Raw genomic sequence first — 18133 nt, forward strand, 5'->3', positions numbered from 1 at the left:
AGTCTGTACTGAAAAGGAAGGATCATGGTCTCATGATCATGTAGTTCCCTCTGTTGTATTGTATTGTACTGTATATTACTGTTGTACATTTGAGGATACCACATCATAGTACTTCAGTTACTTTCAAACTAACAAACAGAAGTGGTTGGGACATGTTCCAGTTTGTTCCTGTAAAATTCAGCATCGCATTTATCAACTGTAAAGAGAACATATTTTTTCAGGAGAAGCATCACAGGTCTATTCAAGTCACAGGCCTCAAGTCCGAGTCAAGTCCCAAGTCACTGACCTTCAAGTCTAAGCCGAGTCCTAAGTCTTAGTCCATTTTATCAAGTCTCAAGTCCTGAAAAATAGTGACTCAAGTCTGACTCAAAATTCCCTACCTCTGCTGTAAGTTTTAAAATTATTAATATTTTTTAAACAATAAAACATATGTAATTGGATAAATGCCTAATTATCAGTTAACACTATTCTGTGGAATATTCTAAGCTTATTGATATGGACAAATGCTACAGAGAAAAATGTAGTCTCTGATTTTTTTTTTAACCATATAGTTATTTGAAAACTATATGTAACAATGATGGCTTTTACTGAACGACAGCTACCATAAGAGCTGGAGTATAATGCACATATTACACTGGGTCTTGGGTTCTGTGTTGTAAATGTGTCACTTGCTTCTCCCTTTAGGGCAGAGTGTGGCCCACTTCAGTCACAGTCCTCCTTTGACGCTGTTTGCATTGACTGTTTTCTGCTGCTCTCCACAAAACATTGCACAACAGACTCAGTTTTTGACAAATAAGAAATACCAATCCTTTTATTATTCTCCAGTCTTTTGGTGCATGGACAGGAGATTGTAACCACTGTGAAGTGTTATGTTGTGTCATTTTGAAAATCTATGAGAATGGCTAGAGCATTTAGGAGATTTTATCTTGTGGTATGTGTTAATCTAATATGATGTGATGGTGGTTTGTCAATTAGGCATATTGTCTTAACTTACTAATCAAGTATGCCACACCTAAGTTTCTATTTTTTATTTTTTTTATACCATTATTGAACTGGTACTTTTCTCCCCAAACTGTTGCCCTACTTGGCTCAGTGTATAACAATTTATTGTATTTGTTTTAATTGATCAACCTGAAGGACTGAGGCAGAAGTGTTCTCTCATAATATGTACATAGTGACCGTAATAAAAACACAACCAATAGGGATGTCAAAATTTACCTTTTTTGCCATCTGTAAATGATGAATTGACTGATTCTTACTGCACAAAAAGTCCATTCAATCATTCACTTACACTTAGCAAAGTGTAACCCTCTTATTCTTAAAAAAATATATAAATAGTTTATAAAGAAGATAAATATGATCATTCACAAGTAAATTACCTAACTAATGAGCTCCTAAGCCCCTCGGTTTTTGACATTAATGCGTAACTCAGAAGTTTAAGTTAATCACACAATACCTTTGCAAGTGTGTCAGTTGGAAAAGTAGTAGTTGTTGTTGTAATTTAACATTGCACTGCACATAATTAAAGATATAAAACATCATAAAGGAATCACGTTTCATAGTATAGCTTTACAAACCAGGCCAGCCACATAAGTCACTGCACTCAAACTTACTTACATATACCTGACTACAGAGGCCCGAGCTGCTTCCCCCGGCGTTATGCAAAACAACTCACATTTAATGCAGCTCCTGTGTAATAAAACAACAGAAAAGTACTACTGCTGCTGTGTAGTGGAGGGAGAGCATTTAATAAACAGGGCCTTGCTTGTATATTCCTGTATTCCTGCAGGGACCGAGCTCGTCTCCTCTTACTCAAAAGAGATTTCAGAACGACCCCATTCTGCTTGCAGGTATTCTCAGGCTCTTGTACTTTCCCTGTGGCATTGATGATTCACCGTGATATTTCAATTTGGCAGGGCAATCTTCAGGGAACGCCATGGCTCACGTTTTTGCTGTTTTTTTTTTTTATGTTTTCTTTTGTTACCCATAAGCCCCTCTGGTAATACGCAGGTAGAGGTATCCCCCAGAGAATGCACCCCGCAAGCATCAAGAGTAAGACGTTTCTTAATCCGTTGGTTTGGCTTTGCAATGTGAGCAAGAGGGGAGAAGACGGGTGAATGCAACTTAAGAAGAGAAAGGATCTGAATGCATTGATAATAACATGACCGCCCATCATTTTTCTGAGCTACAATCTAGTGCAAACATCTCTGCTTTATGTAATCACACATTTTCCTGATAAATAAATGAAAAAAACAGCATCACCACTAAAGTAATTAACATGTCCTATAAATACATGTCCCAAAAATACATATTCTGAATACAATTTTTGAGTAACTGTATTGTGGTACAGGTGTGTTCAGAATACAGTTACCTTTCTAAATTAAAAGGAAAACACGACACTAACTGATCATGCAATTTTGGCTTTGGACTGCACACATTAGTGAGAAAAAAGCAAACATAGTTCGTAATGTCTGTACGTGTGATTTTTTCTTTTCTAATTAGAAATTTCAGAGTTAAAAAATAAAGATGTTTGTAATTATATATCATGTTTTTACACTGTAATTTAAATGCAACTCAGTGTAAAACTATTTTAAGTATTCAGAATACAGTACTCTACAATACATTAAAAAATAAATTTTAATTTGGTTGTTCAGTATTCTGTAACTAAATACTTTTTCAAAGTGTTCTTCACAACATTGCCTATACATTCACTTTCCAATCAAAACTAGCATGCTAGGTTTCAGCTTCCAGACAATTCTAATTTTTTTTTTCAAAGTAACTTTTTTTATTTATTTATTTATTTTTTATTGTTACAGCAACTTTTTTTTTTTTTATCTACAGAAGCTCATGCACTAAACTGCATTTCAATTGCATGTAAATCATTTTACATGTACAGATTTTGGCTGAGTCCATCCAAAACCCCGTGCTTTGCAACTCAAGAGCATCAAACTATGACAAACTAATGAATGAACTGATTCATTAGGATTTTGTAAAAGCACTGTGGGTATATTGTACATATGTTGGGGCGGTAGTAGCTCAGTTGGCAGTCAGATCCACTAACCCACAGGTTGGCAGCCTTAAACCACCTCGCCCCCAGATCTGTGAACACTGGTGTATGAATGGGTGATGTAAGGCGCTTTGAGTGCCCTGAAGGTGGAAAAGCGTTATGTACAAATTTTACCATTTACTATATTACATGGCAAAGGAGAAATTCAATTCTGTCAACTGGACAAAAGTTTTTCGATCATTTACATTTTATAGCTCATCCAAGCTGTTTCTTCAGTTCTGTTCAGACTGCTGGTGGACACTGCCTTATATCTGAATGATTATGCTAATATGACTCAGACACAGTCCCCACTTAGTGCAGTTCAATAGGTCAAGCTAACTAACAGAAACTGTGTGTGTTAAGTGCGTGTGTGTTAAGGCAGAACTGAAGAAGCATCTTGGATGAACTGCAAAACGTATTCATCAAAAAACTTTTGCCCATTTGACAGAATGGAATTTTTTCTTTGCTATGGATCCTTTATAGGAGACAGTGGGATTACACAAACATTTACCATATTACATAATTACCGAAGAAGAACCACTGGGCTTATACTTTATAAATCCTACAATCTGAATTATCTTTATCAATTTACACTTCTCTTTGTTCCTTAGACAACTATACAGAGTGAGCACACCCCACAGAAGCTCAAGTTTGGAAATTATATTACGACAGCACAGTATTACCATCTCCTTTATTCTGTAGCACACAGCAAAAGGTCTGCAAAGCCCAAAGCAGCATGGCTCTTAGAATAGTAATAGTCTATTTTTCCTGCCCTACTGAGACTGTGTTGCAGAGAAACTTTTACTGGGGCTTTCAAGAGCAAGAGAGAAGCAAATGAGCTGTACATTGGTGCTTGCCTCTTGACAAGTTTGACTCCCAGATTGTAAAAGTGTTGATAGACATTTTGCTCATGTTTTTCTGATTTGACAAAGCCATCACACTCGGCTGAAATGCCATCGAGTGCACGCCAGTTGAGGTTTCATGGATTGGTATTGACTAACAGGCCAAGAGGTTAAATCCAAGTTATAAGAAATGTATTTTAGATATAACCCATTGGAGAAGACAGGAAGAGAACCATTATTTCTTTCACATTGGAGAAATTTTACCTGTTGCAACCATAGACTGTATAAAGAAGTGGACTGACGGACTGTGACGTCCCCAGTCAAATGAAGCTCACAATGCTAGCAGTTATAGGAGCAAATTTGAAGCCAGTTCCACATTAGGAACAGGAATTTATTTGCATACAAAATCACAAAATAAAAACACCAGGATAATTTAGAGTGTGTTAATACAAAAATAATTTGTCGACCAAAATGATGAGGCTCACTGCAGCAGTTACAGAAAGAGGGGCGATAATTTGTCAATGTAAAGTCAATTGGAAACCGAGCAGGAAGTGCCTCCATGAAAACTTCCTATTTGGAATGCAGTGCCTAGTGGGTTTGCTGTGCCCATGGACAGTCATGATTGCAAAGCAGAGTACAATATCAGCAGGGAAATTGAAATTATGCAAACTAAAATAGAGATAATGATACTTAAAATGTGTCTTTTTATATAGGCCAGTATTGAATTTCACCTACTCTAGGCTACTCAGTGTGAGTGGTGTTCAAAAAAGACTTCTCTGAAATCCTAAATTACAATTGATCATCCAAAGAGGCAGAACAGCACAGAGCCTATTGCAACATATTCTTGACTCTTACATTCATAAGCTACTAAAGACCTATATCATTTTCATACCAGCGTCAAACACTGACTTGAATTATCCAGGCTGACTGAACCGCTTACGTCTCCTCTTTGAATTAAAATGTTGGAAAATATGACGGAGATTTAGCCCCAACTGTTCCACATTCCCACACATAAACATTCTAATCCGTGGTTTATATATATCTACAACTCCCAAAGCCGGTAGCGCATTTCCTCGGGAGCAGCTAAACATGTCAGGCGCGTGATAAGCCCGTTTACCTGGCTGACACTCACCTCTGGGTCCCCCCTGCGCGCTCGCTCCGTGCCACTGCCTCCCCTCTCCTCCCCGCGCGCACCTCGCTCTAAGTAGTCAGATTAGGTGGTCCGTAAAGCCTGTAGGAAGGCACTTATTTAGAAATATATGAAAGGGCAAAGCAAGCCAGCGCCTAATGACCGATGCAGTGTCAGCAGAGCACCCTTGGGTCCTTTATCATTACGTAGAGAGAGGGAGAGAGCATCGTATAGCGCCCCCCGTCCTCTGTGTAACCCTCATTATACCTGAGCTAATGTTGGCAATGAGGATGTGGAGTGATAAAGCACCATCACGGCTCTTTCATTATACCGAATAGAGAAACAGGCTCGGTGGAATTACGTGTGACCTATAAGATAAATGCAATGGAGACAGAATAACTCCTATTTTAGCGACTGTGCCATATCTTCCTCCTGTCTGCGCCGTGAGTCTCTTAAGAGTGCTGGCTGCAGTGCGTAAAATGGCCATTGGAGTGCGCTGTTGCTGTTCTGTAAACTCCGCCGTAGAGCCAATGGACTGTCCCATTCATTCTTCTGTCCTGACCGCACGCCACCATTATTGACTGGCCATTATTGAATGCTTATCGTCTTCCAACAAAGCCACTATGCGAGAAGAATGGCTATTATTTACAGTAGTAGTCACACTGTATAGCTGCGACGTGCGTAATCCTATCAAACTGTGCCATATTGACGTTCTTTCGACATTTTCTCACTTAAAGTTTTACAACACATCAAGGATCATTGTCAAAGCGAGCGAGGGGAAACGTCAGGAAGCGACGGGCCGTGCAGCTCTGGCTCCGCGGATGTTACGACGCCGCTGTCACTGGTTGAAGCGCAAATGGTGGCCTGGGGCAGAGAAAAGTGGCTGTTTGTGCCGTTCCTCTCCATGACACCTCCATAGTGTGGCTTTTACGCATCATTAAACCATCATAGACTATTTATTTTTATGTGAAATACTATAGGCCTACCCTACTTGTAAAACAACAGTAAATATGTTTCTTTCAAGATTAATTATATTTGGACTTAATGGGGATTCAAACAAAAATGTATCTAACTAAATAAACTAAGATTAAATCCATATTTTAAGTTTGTCCTAGTTTAGACCTTTCTTTTTTCAACTTTAAATCCATTAATACCATCAACCAAAGGTGGGGACTTGCAAGTCATGACTCAAGTTAGACTTGAGACTTGACTTGATAAAATGGAGTAAGACTTGGGACTCGACTTGGACTTGAGGCCTGTGACTTGAGAAGCACTTTTAAATCTGAATTCTTTCTATTCTGACTGTAATAATTTACACTAAGATCTTGTCAAGACATTTAAAAAGAAAAAAATTACATTTCTACAACTGTTACATACGTTATAAATACTCAAATACAAATATATTATGATTTTTGAAGTACAATTTAGTTTAAAAGTCATATAAATTGCAAAATTCTAAACTACTTCGGTTTAAAGACTTAAAATGACTTGAAGTTCAAAGTGGACGACTTGGACTTGACTTGGACTTGAGGTCAAAGACTTGTGACTTACTTGAGACTTGCAAAACAACGACTTGGTCCCACCTCTGCCATGAACGACCTTACTGTAAGCAGAGTCTGCTTTCCATAGATCTAACCTATAACTTATCCTAGTTGTGGCACTTTTGTTTCCATGGAGACAAGTTTGAAAATGAAAATTCTAAGAAAATCAATACCATCGACAAACTTCGTATCCCCTCTCCTTCACCTGGCTTCTGGATGAGAGCTGAAATGTGCTGATTGCAGAAACAGTGTCCAGATGACTCCAGCTGTAACCTTCTCAACATTTTTCAAAATTTAAAAATACAAATGAAAATCCACAGCTTGTTAAGGTGAAAAAACACTGTTGCAGAGGGAATCATTTCAGCATATTTTCACTGGAGGTCACTGATCCAGCTTCTATTATTTAGTTGATTTAGCTCAATTTATTATGTTATAATAAAGTAAAATGTCTTATTTTTTATTAAAGAGGACTCAACCACTATCCATATACGGCAGTAGCACAGGTACCACAGTTCGAGAACCACATGATCTATATTCCCTTTTGTACAGATGACGTCACACTTTTATAATGACACTTAATGACACGCGTATGCACCTTTTAACAGGCATGTGAACCAGGCTAATTGTTTATTGAAGGGGAATTTCAATGGCCGTATTACAGTGAATGAACACGGTCATTAGCATCTATAAGTTGTGCCTCTCCTAATGAACACATGAATATTCATGGAGATACGCATGCGTGCACTTTATAGTATAATAGGGTTTAATTACATCTTGGTTTAGAATAGGAAATCAGTGCAATGCTATATTTATTTTATGCTTTTTAATTCGTTCTTATTGTGGCGAAGTGATTCTTTTGTGCATTGATACAGACTTTGCAGGCAAAACAGGTGATGTGTCTTGCCCACGGACACAATGGAAGTGCACTATTGAGGGTCTCTATTAAAATTAATAGTAGGTTCATATAATGAGCCAAACTCTGAGCAACCAAGGTTCAAGTCTTTGTCAAGATGTTCTTTTGAAGAAACATAGTGCATTACCTTTCTCTCTCTCACAAATGGACTAAATGGAAAATAAATAATTTGTTGTCAAAAGGCTGATATCTCTGCAAAATGTAAGGTCCTAATGGGTAATTATTGAAGAAATATTCTCAGGAAATGTTTCCAGTGGCATATTTTTTCATATTTGAGCCCACATTAACCAAGAGGGTCTGGACACAGCTGTTCGTTCAGTTCATCGCTGTTAGTACCATCTTTGTCACTTCCAAAACACGATGCAGTATGGATAATATTGCTAATCATTGACAATTAGAAATGACTGAATCTTGATCACGATTCATATTTGCAAATTTATCATCCTGTAACTTAAGATGGTCAAAAATCCCATATTATACTATTTTAAAGTTGTTTCCTCATCACAAACATACTGAAGTCATGTTTTGTTTCATTCACACAAACCCTGCATATTTAGACTGAATTCTTCTCTTGCACAAATACTCTTTTCCACCTTGTGATGTCATATGGTAATACAGAAAGTGCTCCATTGTGTTTTTAAACTCTATACACCATCACTAGAATCATTTTGATGATTTCAGCTCTGGAATTACCAATCTTTACTGAACTAAAGATAAAAAGTAGCTGTTATCTTGAAAACTATCACTTCATAACATGAGCTTTGGAGCTTTGGAGATGTAGACAGACTAAAAGGATTACTCAAACATTTGTGAATGAAACAAAACACAACTCTAGGTATGTTTTTTATGAGGTAACAACATTGACACATGACTTGGCTCTTTGCTCACAAGAGTCAGTTTCACATAATATAGGACCATTAAAGCTGGGGTTTTGATAGCCAGATTGCAAACTCCTGAATAACCAGACTATTGGTCTACAAGGCATTTTCATACAATTTTACCTCTGAATCTCTCCTTCTTCATGTACATTGCAGCAAATCCATAGATTATAATGAATCTACATTTATATTGTAAAAGATTTGAAAGCAGCGTAGAAAAACAGACCATTATAATGACAGTGAAAGCCGTGCCTCTTCACAAACACAAACCTTGAATCCTGTGCATGTTAATGAGCTTATTTTACGCCTTTTAGTGCTCCCACCATCTGTGAGTGAGGCCACTTCAAATGGACACTGCATAAACACACCGTGCAACACTCAACTTCAGTACACCAGTATTAGGCTAACATGACACCTGCTGTAAGTACAGCTGCAGTACAATGGGTGAAGACCTATTCATCTTGAACGTCTTTTCTTCTATCTCTCCTTTTCTCTTTTTCAACAGTTAGAAGTGAACTATTTGAGCCATAAAATGTATAATAGAATGATCATTTGCAACAACAAGAAGCCAACAATTAAACTGTAAACCATGTCTAAAATCATTCTACAGAGATCAACCAAAGATCACAATGAATTGTGATTTTCTAGGTTCCAGATTTAGCTTTTCAAATGAAAGAAGAAAGGACAACAAAAGTGCTGGAAGACAATTGTGAGACAATAAATGAAGCTTAAGCAAAAATGCTATCCTGGAAGCTTCATGTCCAATCATGGCTTCACTCCAACTCCTCGGCCTATAAAGGGGCACTCCCTTCTCTGCATCTCCTCTTCACCTCCTCTTCATCTCCCCTTTTCAGTCCACATATTGGATTAGAAGTAAACTTTTTAAGTAGTGTAACTTCAAAGATACACACACACACACACACACACACACACAACACACACACACACATATATATATATAATATATATTATATATATATATATATATATATATCGACTCACTGATCCACACCACAAGGATCTACAGTACAGACATCGGGATGTCATTCGGGCTTGAGAAATGTAGCAGGATGGTGACAAAGAGAGGGAAGGTAGTCCACACAGAGGGGGTGTCACTCCCAGAGGGAACAATAGCAGACGTTGAGGACAGTTACAAGTACCTTGGTATCCCACAAGCAAGTGGCAACCTCGAAGAGGCAACAAGGAAAGCGGCTACGGCCAAATACCTGCAAAGAGTGAGGCAAGTCCTTAGAAGCCAGCTCAATGGCAAGAACAAGGTGCAGGCAATCAACAGCTACGCCCTGCCAGTGATCAGATACCCTGCAGGGATTGTAAGCTGGCCAAAGGAGGAGATACAGACCACAGATGTTAAGACACGAAAGCTCCTGACCATGCATGGAGGGTTCCATCCCAAATCCAGCACCCTGAGACTATACGCAGGCCGGAAGGAAGGGGGCCGAGGACTAGTGAGTGCGGGAACCACTGTCCAGGATGAAACATCCAAGCTCCTTGAGTACATCAAGGACAAGGCCCCGGCAGATGAGGTGCTCAGAGAATGTCTCAGACAGTGGGGTCCAGAGGAAGAGGTGCTGGAGGGACCATCATGGCAGGACAAACCCCTACATGGGGCGTACCACCGGAACATAACTGAAGTGGCTGATATCAAGAAATCTACCAATGGCTTGAGAGGGTCTGAAGGACAGCACAGAGGCACTGATCCTGGCTGCTCAGGAGCAGGCCCTGGGCACTCGAGCAATAGAGGCCCAGATCTACCACACCAGACAGACCCACGGTGTAGACTGTGCAAAGAGGCTCCTGAGACAGTCCAGCACATAACTGCGGGGTGTAAGATGCTGGCAGGGAAAGCATACATGGAGCGACATAACCAAGTGGCGGGCATAGTGTACAGAAACATCTGTGCAGAGAGTACGGGCTGGAGACCCCAGGATCAAGGTGGGAAACACCTCAAAGGTTGTGGAGAATGACCGAGCCAAGATCCTGTGGGACTTCCAGATACAGACTGACAGAATGGTGATGGCGAACCAACCAGACATAGTGGTGGTGGATAAGAAACAGAGCAGACGTGGTGGTGGACATCGCAATACCAAGCGATGTAATATCAGGAAAAAGGAACACGAGAAGCTAGAGAAATACCAGGGGCTCAAGGAAGAGCTGGAGAAGCCTGGAAATAAAGGCATAGTGGTGCCTGTGGTGATCGGAGCACTCGGGGCTGTAACCCCCAAATATACAACAGATACCGGGAAAAACAACACATATATATATGGGAACAGCAAAGATATATATATATATATATATATGAGAAACACATTTTTTTTTTTTATATATATATCTGTATTATCTGTTAGTTTACACAATAGAATTACATATATAGCTAATAAAACTGAAATAAAACAATTTTTTAAAAAGATATTTCCCTCTTGTACTGGATGACCCGTGATTTGATTTGCCTTCAAGATTTGTTATTGTGGCCTCCTAGCACAGGATAAAAATAAGATTATTTTTCCCAACTATGAATTAAACAGAGATAATTTGGCAAACACTGCATTATGTATTATCTTACAGGCAAGGCAAATACGTGGACAGTGAAGGCAATAATAAATACCAGATGCAACATGATGCAAGATGATAAACAGATATACATGCAATAAATACAAATAAATACACATAATTCCATGTAAATGCCACAGCAAACAGCAAAATGTATATGGATTTATTTCAATTCAAACAATGCCTCATCATTTATGTATAAGGTTTAAGTGAATGCTTCTCCAGTCTTCTCCAATGCATGTTATTTTAAAATTAATAGCATAGGATGATTCTGATTGCTTCTTTTCCATAGATACATAGAGCCATACGTTTCCATAGAGTTAGTCCCTAAACAGGTGCATGCTCCCTCTTATGTAGGAATCAAAGTGTAATTACCAAAGCCCGTTCCTCTGTGGTTACCTTGATTAAATCGGCGGGAGGAGAATAACAAATACTTTTGAGCTCGGCATTGAATCAGAAGGCAACCCATTTATATTCACTAAAGCTATAGTTTATGCAGTAAACATCACCAAGAAATCCCCCAGCAGACAGTGAATGAGCTGAAACACAAACCTCCCAGTGAATTTCTGGTGACACAGCAGATTTTTGTTGTATCTTTAAACAGAATAGATTTTAAACTGCATACTTCTCCAACAAATCAAAAAAGTCAATAGTAAAATGGAAAGTTCACAAACATTTCATGACTAGACTTTTTTGTGAAGTGCTTCTTAAAATCATGCTGAGTGGCACAGAGAAAGTAAGTGTACAACAGGTAGCGTTTCATCTGGCATGGATCTACAAGTATTTTTTGGATTGCAGGTTTTTATTGCCCAAAAAAACCCTTGTATATGTAAAAGTTACACAGTGCACCTTTAATTTCAGCTTGTAAGATCACAATTATGTTTCTCATATGCTTCAATTTATGGAACTATGATTCAGTTTGATTTGCATTTTGTTATTCATGAAAAAGATTTTAGTTAAGTGGTATTTTGTGGCTTTTAACTCAAATATCTTGTAATCTTGCTATTTGAATTGTGTTGTGTTTACATTTGCTGTGGTGGGTGGTTTGCATTCCGACCTTTCTGCAAAGACAGTGTGGGGTAGATGGATCTCCGGGCTGCCGTGAGGGTGAGAATCAATTGCACTTGATTTAAGATTTGTCACAGTAAACTTAGACTAATAGATCAGCAGCAGTGTGTTCCTGATTGAGACAAAAAGTTGTTGAGATAAAGTCCAGACACCAACAACATCTAATTATGTTATGTTATGTGAAAGAAGTGTATAATTAGGCATATGATTTTTCCTATGAAGTATTCTGAGAGGAAATACACAATTTGGCATTTGATCTGTCTTAAAGATGTCCACTCCATACAGAGCGTGGTCACCTCTCCATTGACCTGACCTGTAATTTGTCCATGTAGTCCCACCTGCTCGTCTTCATGGAGATATGTTTTATGCCATTGATTTCTATCTGATTATTTGGAATTTGATCTTGCTTAAATTTAACATTTTGAGTGTTGAGAAGTAATTCAATCTATGAAATGGAAATGCATTTTGAGCAGTAATTTGAATATAGTAACTTTCTTACAGTCAGAGGAATTCATTGTGTTACTTGTTCGAGCAAATTAGGCTTCGAATTAGTGAGATCAAACATAAAGCTGTTTCATGTAGTGTTTTTTGAGCTAGAAAATAATGCAAATTAACATGAAAGTATTCTAAATATTCAGAATAAAGTATTCTGATTGGACCATGTAACGGAAAACATTACAAAATATATTTTTTCAAGCTGGTATTCAGTATTGTGTTTTGTTTCTTTCATATTTGAGTAGTTTAGTTTGAATAACCCTTTTTTTTAAATTTAATAGTCTGTCTGTATCTGAAATGGTAAAAATGCTCTGTTCCATATTGCGATGTCATGAAGCTGTAGTTTTCAAGTTAACAGCAACATTTAGTTCAGTAAAGATTGGCAATTCAAGGTCTTAAATTATCCAAATGATTAAAGTGAAGGTGCATGTTTTCAATTTGAGAAAAGAGTCTAAATATGCAGAGTTAAACATGTGTGAATGAAACAAAAACTCCAGGTATGTTTTTGATGAAACTCAGGCTACATTTAGACGAGCATTTTTGGGAGGAAATCTGTGTGCATACGGTGATGCAAAAAGTGTGTGGAATTCAAATGGATGCATGTACTTAAAGCAACAAGGATGTCTTTTGACACACAGAAATTTTCATGACACTCATTTTCATCAGCTACTCCTTCCACAAAGTTGTTCCACCATCAACTGGTTCTCCCAGGTCACATCCATACCCGTCTGGCTCGCCTGTGAAGGACTAGTGCATCCAAAATTTGACAGAGCTAAACGCAGATCCTTCTCTGTTCACTAACAGTATCTCTGCATATTCTGTACATTTGTTGGGATGTTTCCTGTAAGTTTATTAGAGCTGCCAGAGCGGCTTAAAGGTCAGACACATGGAAACGATCCGACATGTTTGTTTATGTGTATTGTATGTGACGGAAAAGCGTACATGACGTGAGCAGATCTGACCAGAGTTTTGCGTCTTGGGTATTGTAGATGGAAACGCTACGGTGGAGTGTATTCAACTTTTCCACTCTGGAGGCTGGTTTCAAATTTTAAGCCCCAAAAATGCCATCACTTCCTAAACGAAAGGCACTTCTGATAAAATATTTTGACGTTTTTACCTGCAAGCATTCTCATGTAAACAGGCCCATGGATCCAACAATAGAATAATATGGCCCTTTAAGTTAATTTTCTAATCCTGAACCTCCATAGACTTTCCATTATGTTTGCTCCTAAGTAATCTACAGTACAGTACATGGGGTTACGGGGTGTTATGTTCGCCAAAACACAAAGTCAAAATCGCTGTTTACTTTTTAACTTCCACCTCTTTCACAATGTCACAGCAGCTCCCGGGCCAAGACAGATTAAACTGTGTGAGGGCCATAATTACCCACCTCATGTTTTTCTTGGCAGTTTGTCCACTCACAGCCACCGTAGAACATAACTCATGTCAGGGGCGAATGGCTTGAAAGGAATGATTCATTTGAGGCTATTTTAATGAGAGCAGCGGGAGGCAGGCAGGTGCTGTTCAGTTATCTGCATGAGGTATAGTATGGGCAATTATTGCATCATGAGATTATCTTTCGTGTGAAAGCTGATATGCCATTGAAGTAAAATGGATTTGTATCAGTGGATGTAGTCATAGTCATGCAATGTAGGAAATGTACCTTTTCTCTCAGCAGGAGGTCATTCACATACAAACTATGTACAAGACTGCGAGGACTATCTATTCCAGCCAATTACACTAAACTGTGCTTAAACCATTATAAAGTTGGAGTTATGTCAGATGAGTAGTTTTATTTTATCCACTTGTATAACTCTAGAATAGCATGATGTCTATTGAAAAAAGTTATAGTAATGCAAATGAGTGTGAATAAAACATGTTTGAATAGTTTTGTCTAGTGTTCATTAGTTGTATCAAAGTGTTAACTGGTTTCAATGTCTTTTTTTCTGCCAGTCGATTAAGTTGATTAGGTAATTTACAGATATGAAATATATAGAAAGAAATAATCTAAAACAGAATAATGATTTGAATCCAGCCATTTTCAGTATATATATTTTGTAGACAATAATTGAAGTTACAAAGGAGACGATAAGGAGACATTTTTTTTCACCATCATTAAGGGTGTGTAAAAATGTTGAAATATCGATATATTGTATCATTTAATGTGATGATACAGTATCGATATCATGGGCTACTGTATCGATATATCGCCAAGAGTGTTTTTTTTTTTTTGGTATATTTTACTCTTGACCTAAGTTGAGTGGTCAGATCCATTGACCCACAGGTTGGAGGGTGTGATTCCAGCTCCCACAGATGAATGCTGTCCTGCTGCTGTTGTGTCCTTGGACAAGACACTTAAGCCATCTCGCCCCCAGTGTCTGCGTACACTGGTGTATGAATGTGTGTGAATGAGTGAGTGGTTCCTTGTTGTAAAGCGCTTTGAGTGCCTTGAAGGTGGAAAACCACTATAGAAAAATGTTTTACCATTTACCATATTTTACTAAATTATTTAGTTACAGCTACAGTTTTGTTGCTTGTTTAGAGGAAGGAAACTTGTTTATGCGACACATTTGGCATTTTCACTGTTTTGATGATTAAAATGGGTGTTTCATATTAACTTTGCACAAGAAGTGGTTTAACAAAGACTTTTAGTATCACAGCCATCATTTAGTCTTTATTTTTTACTGAACCGTATTTAATCGATTTGAAATATATCATATTGAATCTTAAGCTCACTGTATCTATCGTATCGTGGCTTATGTATCAAGGTATGTATCATATCCGCAACTTCTAAATGATACCCATCCCTATTCACCAAACAAAAAACACATTTGCACATTTTTGGAGATGCCCTGATCCAATTTCCATAGCTATCACAATTTGGTCGAATCCTTTTTGCTATCTTTTCCACTTTTCACCTTATTTCCTTGCTGTCCAAAACAACTTATTGACCAATATCATGATATAAATGCTATTCCTACCACCATTATGCTTCACTGCTCTACAATCTACTTAGTTTATGAACAGGCTGGGGTTCATGTCATGTTTATATGCATGCTACTTTATTTCATAGACAGAAAGGTTTTCCAAGGACCTCCAACGAGCTCAAGGATTGATAATAACGCACATTGTCAGGTCTTGTCGTTGTACAATAGTTCCGCTGGAAACTGAAGTACCCATGGTGATGTTTTGCACTGAGCTCATGCTTTGTTGAGACCCCCTTGTTGCTGGATATAAATTGTGTAGTGCAGGTAAAAAGGTAAGAACTCAGCGTGGGGGCTTCGTAGGCAATGCTCCATGGTATTGATTCACCTAGTCTGAGAATAGACTTGTATCCAGGAGCTGCAAATTAACTACATTCAGTGTCTCAGTTGCTTAATTTTTCATGAAACGGCACAGTATTCAGTAATAAAAATGCTGACGTGTTCTACTAATTTGGAAAATTTTCACACATAGCAGTAATATTAAGACTGTATGATTTATGTATGTGTCTTTTGTGAATATGTATGAGTATTAGTTGAAAGTCATAAAAGCTTCATCATCTCTCACCTTTCAGTTATAAGCCACAAAATTAACTCTCCCCACAACACCAGGTATGTTTTTGATGAGGAAAATAGTGTAATATGGGCCCTTAAACTAAAAGTGCCATGTTTTGTTTAGTCAGATTCTAACATAATTGCTTGACCAGCCAGTCCCTTCTACATTCTGATCGAATCCAGAAGATAAACCATAGACCCTACAGCATGAAAAACCTCTGTCCTAACTTAAGATGATCCCACCACAGCTGCTAATTTGTCTCTCAAATGCAGAAGACATTTCCTCTCCAAAATCCTCAAATGATTCAGAACAAAAATATCTCCTTCTTTTACCCAAGATAAGTAATAGTTTGGTGCTTCGATTGATGAGCCTGTAAAAATCTGCACTGTTCCTCAGTCCTCTGTGTTGTTTTTTTTTTTTTTTTCCTTTTTACAAGTGTAAGTGTCATGTTTGTATTCGACACGAATACAACAGGCTCCTGTCTGATTGCTTAATCCACCTGTCAATCACACCCTCATATATCAAGAAGACTCTATTTAATTAATCACATGCGTATTATTATTGTAAATGTATACTTTAGATACCCAATACTGTGCACAAATAAATATGTCGCAGACAACAGGGAGCAACCTTACTTTTTTAAATCACCTGATACCAACTTCCTGTGCCAGCGGAAGTTGAGGGTAAATAGGTCAAGCGACAAAGCTTCAGTACCAACTTCTGCTGGCTGGTGTCAGGTAAGATTTTAGCGCTCCCTCCTTTACACCTATTTTAGCTCTTTTAAACAGATTTTAATGGGTGTTTTTTTAGAGCTAAATTAACCAGTGGCAGAACTTTTCCCCTGAGATTTTAAGGTAGGACAGGTGCTGCTTTTACATAGAGTTTTAACATAGTTTTGATCATTTTAATACTTGTTCCTTTTGATACCGCAGAATTGGTCTGCTACTGTTTTGTTTTAGTTTAGTATTACATTTTGGTGTTTTTATTTATTTATTTATTTATATATATATATTTTTTTTAGCTCTATTGCACTTTAAATAAACATGGTTTTAATAGTTGTCGTCCCTGGGCTTTTAGTTTTATTTTGGTTTAAGTTCCCGGGTCGTACTTGAAATTGGAAGAGGTTTAGCCTATACCACTTTAGTTTGCACTTTGTGTTTTTAAGTTAAATTGTTGTGATTGAGTGGTAGCACTTTCTGTTTTGTTCTGGATGAGGCTCAAGTCACCCTTGTTTGATTGATTTTTAACATTTATTTCTGTTTTTGAGGAAACAAGTCAAAACATTTATTTCTGACTTATTTCCTCCGACCAGGAGCTGCAAGGTTTTGTTGTTTGTCATAGAATAAATCATTTAAAGTTTTGCTTGCACCTTTTTAGTCTTTTAATACATTTTATTCACATATTTTAAAGTCACATCCTTTTATTACAAACTTATCTGTGTCCTTGGGTATTTTTATGAAATAGCATTTTAAATATTAGTTATTAAAGTAACTTAGGTCACAAATAGATGATGCTTAATGTTTTATAGTGACATTTAACTGTCCATTTCAGAACTGTCATTGATAGATCAAATTAATGTCTTTCGTCCACTAATAGAAGTAACTCTCTGTCATTTTCATTTAGTCAGAGTAGCCCTTCAGAGGAGACCCTGGACTAGACTCTAGAACTTACTGTATTGCAATCAAAATCTGCAGCTCTATTTTTAATCGGGGCATCTACTTTTCACAAACTTGTTATGTTTACAAATTGGATTGGCCTCTCTTTAACAGAACAGCAAACTAAGTGTTCATTCAATCCACATTCAATAGGGCTCTGCTGCAAACGGCTGAAGAGGTATTTTCTTTGGGGACACAAGGTTAGTGAAATATTGTGCATCAATAAGTGCATTCAAAGCTAGTTACACTTAGACCTACTGTATTTTTATATTCTTGTGTAACAGAAAGGACATGACATTTGGGACAGTGCAGTAAACCCGTGTGTTGGATGTGTGTCCCGTGATTAGCAATGTACACAGCCGTAGAAATATTCGATGATTGGACCAAAACATCATTTCAGTGAACTTTAAACAGAAATGTCACAGTGCACTGAGTTTGGGGTCAAATATAAAGTCAAAGCT

The sequence above is a fragment of the Boleophthalmus pectinirostris genome, unplaced genomic scaffold, assembly GCF_026225935.1.
Source record: "Boleophthalmus pectinirostris isolate CB_2022bp ecotype Guang Dong unplaced genomic scaffold, ASM2622593v1 HiC_scaffold_1, whole genome shotgun sequence".
NCBI lineage: Eukaryota > Metazoa > Chordata > Actinopteri > Gobiiformes > Gobiidae > Boleophthalmus > Boleophthalmus pectinirostris.